The sequence below is a fragment of the Oratosquilla oratoria genome, chromosome 44, assembly GCF_046742065.1.
Source record: "Oratosquilla oratoria isolate Oo_2021 chromosome 44, ASM4674206v1, whole genome shotgun sequence".
Classification (NCBI taxonomy): Eukaryota; Metazoa; Arthropoda; class Malacostraca; order Stomatopoda; family Squillidae; genus Oratosquilla; species Oratosquilla oratoria.
The window spans coordinates 8,193,488-8,198,487 of NC_134820.1; positions in this window are offsets into that span (position 1 = coordinate 8,193,488).

Here is a 5,000-nt window from a genome sequence, read left to right on the forward strand (position 1 = left end):
GACGTCGTTGGGAGCGGTTACTGTGGGTCGCTGATGGGTCGTCACCAGACTAAGTGGGAGTATAATCTGATGACATTTGGTCCAAGATCGGAAGAACCCAATTAAGGAAGACCGCGATTCGCATCCGGAGGGTCTTTAAGCAGAATAAATATATTTTGACTTCGTGGGCGAAGAGTTATTCGAAATCTCCTTTCTTTACAATGTGACGTGTTAACTTTTAATAAAATTGTCGCCGGCCATCTACGCAACCTTCTCCTTAGTAGTAAAGGGGCTATAGGCATTGTTATAACTATTTTGGTTTATTACTAACTGCCCAATTAGAACTCATAAAAAGGGAATAGGAATCAGCATCTGCGAAGTGGATTGGCCATGTGCGGCCTCAACTTATGACAGATAAAAATGCACATATTGTCATAAACAGTATCAAAGGGGGACATTTATGTTTTCGGTATTCACGCTGGCAAAGAGAAATGGACCCTAAGCGTGGTGTGCATAAGGATGTCTACGGAATGAATCAGTTTTCCAAGATTCGCCCTTATGGTGAAATGATATGCCTTGAAAAATGAAATATAGGAAAAGGCAAGGGAAAATGAAAATAAGAAGAAAAGAAGAAAGAAAATGAAAGGAGAGAAAGAAAAGACAGAAAAAAAAAAATAACGAATTGAAAGTTGGGTCTGATATTGGGATATTGCTTCATCATTATTATTACAAAAATATTTGTCCGGAGACTAAGATAGTTTTTATTTGCATTTGTGGATATTTTATCCAACTCTGTTTAAAAGATGGATGAATGAATAAACAAACATATGAATAAATTGATAAATAAATCAACAATGAATAGGCAAACATATAATTTGTTATACATTTCAGAGGGGGATTATGTCGTGACACATAGGAGAAAGTAAACGGACGAAATATAGAATTAACTGCATATTTCGACCACTCTCTGTGGTCCTCTTCAGCAGATAGTTATATGGTTGGTGCACAAGTAAGAGTTATATAGTCGATACAAAGGGATACAAAGGGAACATGAGAAGGTGGCTCAAGTAACTCTGCCTTGGTAGTGATTGCTGTCTTCCAGGCCATCTACATTGGGTAAAAGTTTTTTAATTGTTAATGTTGTTAAACAATCTGATGACCATTGTCCTTTTGATGTATTATAATTTGGGTAATTTTTGATTAATGATGACTTAATGATCTACTTAGAGTTATAGATGATTTCTGCTTTCTCCCAATTAATGCGATGGTTTTTCATTGTATGTAGAAATACGGCAGAGTTTTCTTGTGCATATTTCACGGAAAATTCTTGTAATGGACGAAAGTGCTCAAGAGAGAAAAATTATTTGTAACCAAGACTATTATTGACTTAAAATCTCCCAGGGAATTCTTTGACCTCGTTTGGCCTATTTGATCGTCCTTGGGCCTCATGAGCGTGGAGGAAGTTCTTTGGCCGACTGTGCAAGGTCACACAGCGAAGGAGAGGAGAAGTGGGTCATCTTTTTTTTCAAGAAGTCAAGGAAAGAATTTTTAGTTTCATTTCATGAGAACATGAAATGGCGAAAGAGCAAGGTGACGTAACCCAGGAACCATCGAGTAAAAATCATATTATATATTTTTAAGTATATTAAGAATAATACTTTATAGAAATAATCGAAATAAAAAAAAGGGTGCATGACGTCACAAATGAAGACCAGCCAATCAGAAGAGACATGACGTGACGACTGATGACCAGCCAATAAGAGGTGATATGACGTCACGACTGAAAACCAACCAATCAGGAGGAAAGGCGACATGATGTCACGAATTGTTTACTGTGGTATAGAAAGAGGGAAACAGGCTAAAACAGGGGGAAATTGTTGAAGACAGTTGATTAGAGTGTCAAGTTATTGAACGATGATCAGTTAGCCGCCGAAGACCGCTAAAGGTCTCGTAAAAAAAAAAAAAAAATCCTCGTAAAAAAAAAAAAAAAGGAGAGAGAGAGAGAGAGAGAGAGAGAGAGAGAGAGGAGACAGCATTAACTGTCGACGACGTCGTTGTTCCGGAAACCTCCCTAAAACGCTTTTATCCAGACGAGGACTCAAAAAATGGGATATAATCGGGGTCTCGATGGACTGAGTCCCCTTTTCGTCCACCTCCTCCTCCTCCTCCTCCTCAGTAGATTAAAATAATCTATAATATTAGCCAGAAAAATGGAAGGCCTCAAATATAGAGAAAACTGTGAGACTGAAAAAAAAGCTGACTATATAACTACTTTCATACCGGCTGACCATTTACTATATAACTCCTTTCATAGCGGCTGACCCTTTCCTCCCTATCATGCCAGCCGTCGGTCTATTTTATTTACATCTGTGTCGTCCCCTCGGTAGTTATGGGGGATGGGAGTTGCAATAATGAGCTCAGTAATGGTCTCTTCCCCCCAAAAAGATTTGTTTAAGAATAACACCCACAATACGTAGGTAGATCTAGTTACTAGAACGAGGGCTGAGTCGTTCTGATCAAAATGGTAATAACAGTAGTAATAATGATAATAATAATAGTAATAATAATAATAATAATAATAATAATAATAATAATAATAATAATAATAATAATAATAATAATAATAATAATAATAATAATAATAATAATAATGATAATGATAATGATAATGATAATGATAATAATAATAATAATAATAATAATAATAGTAGTAATGATAATAATAATAATAATAATAATAATGATAATAATAATAATAATAATAATAATAATAATAATAATAATAATAATAATAATGATAATAATAATGATAATAATAATAATAATAATAATAGTAATAATAATAATAATAATAATAATAGTAGTAATAATAATAATCATAATAATAATAATAATAATAATAATAATAATAATAATAATAATAATAATAATAATAATAATAATAATAATAATAATAATAATAATAATAATAATAATAATGATAATAATAACAATAATAATAACAATAATAATAATGATAATAATAATAATGATAATAATAATAGTAATAAATGATAATAATAATGATAATAATACACACTTCACCTGCAGCTACGTGACTCGTATTTCACTGGAGCCAGGTTGGTTACTAGGAATTTGGTACGGTTGCTGAGGTGAGTTGTTGGAGATGAATTTGCCAGCAAATTGCTACGGCAAAACTTGAGATTGTAAAAGTTGTCTGAGTCAGGGTGCAGATCTGCTGCTGTTATGCGTTACTTATTTCTATTCTTTTTCTTTGTCTTTTTCCTAATTCCCTCCTCCTCTCATTCTCGTCCAGTCCTCTTCCCAATATTGCTTCTCATAGTTTCCTTATCCTTCTGTCCTTCTCTTTATCTCCTCATTCTTACCTCCATATTTTTACTTTCTCTCCTTCCTCCTTATTCTTTGAAACCTCCAAACTTTCCCTCCCTCCCTCCCTCCCTCCCTCCCCCCTCCCTCCCCCCCTCCCTCCCTCCCTCCCTCCCTCCCTCCCTACCTCCTTCCCTCCTTACTTCCCTCCTCACTCGCCTCTTTCGATTCTGGTCTTTCCTCCCTACCTGGTCAGCAGCCTTCAGCTTCCACCTCCCTCCTCGTCTTCTCCTTCCCCCAATTTCCCCTCCCTTCACCGCCTTTCCCCCACCCCTTTCATCTCGCCCTCCTTCTCCTTCCATGCCACCTCCTTTCTCCCCTCTCCTTCCCCCCTTTCCCATTCTTTAACTCTCCTTTCTCCTCTTCTTCCATTTTCTCCCCTTTTCTTCTTTCTCTTCATCCTCTTCACTTACTCTTCCTCTGCCTTCCATTCTTCTGTTTTTCCTCTCCTTCTCTGTCCTTCTTTCCTCTTTTCTTTCTTCTCTTTTCCCTGCTCCGTCTCTTTCTCCCCTCTTTTGCCCTCCTTTTCTCCACCCCCTCCTCAATTTTTCCTCCCCATGTCCTCCTCTTTTGACTTCCTGTTTCCTTCTTTCCTCCTCCTCCTCCTCCTCCTCCTCCTTTCCCTCCCCTTTATCGTAATTGTGATTTTTCCCTCCTTCTGTCGTCAACACTCAGCCTCACTTGAAACCTCCCTCTTCTCTTCCCCCCCTCCCCCCTCCCTTCCTCCCACCTTTATTTGGTGTTACGAGAGGCCGATCTTCGTTCCTTATCGGTCTCTTCTGTTCTTTGACCTGGTTATCGGGGGCCTGCCCACCCCTTCGCATCGTCTATACTTGTTTTCTTCCCATCTCCTTTGTCTCTTCTTCCTCCTTTTGTTCTTCTGTTCTTTCTCCACGTTCTTTTTGGCTCATTTTCTTCTCCTTCGTTTTCTCTTTTTGTCTTCTTTTCTCACTTTAAACCTTTTTCTAAATATTTTCCATTCTCTTTCTCTTTATCTTTCCTTTCCCTCTGTTTATTTTGTCTTTACCTTTTCCTTCATCTTGCGTTCTTCTTCTCCTCTTTCTCGTCTTCCCTTCTTTCGTACCTTTCGTTCCTCTTTAAAGAAAATTCCCATCCTCTCTTTTTGATCACCCCCTAGTTTAATTGTCATTGTTGCTTCTGTATCACGACATTGTTAGTGTTACTCTTTATATACCGACATCCAATCGCTCTCGATCTCTTTTCGTTGTACTCCCGCCCTCGTTCCGTTTTCTACGTGAACTACACTTGCTTACGCTCTCTTGCGGTTCTTACTCCGTTCTCTCTCTCTCTCTCTCTCTCTCTCTCTCTCTCTCTCTCTCATTTCCTTTCTGTTTCATTTCTACTTGTATCTTATTCGTTTACTTCTCCCTCAATCCATTTTCTATTTTCCACTCCCGATAACTTCTTACATTTTCTACGCACTCTGTCCACTTCTTCATTTACTCGTTTTCTCTTTCTTTATGTTCCCTTTACCAATCTCAGTCTTCCGTTTTCTCTCTTTTTTTTCCAACTCCGTCCTCTTTCCTACCTACTTAATTTCTTCTCTTATCAATATTTTTCTTTGGTTTTCTGTACATCTCTTTTCTCCGTTTCTTCTTCTTCTTCCATTTTCT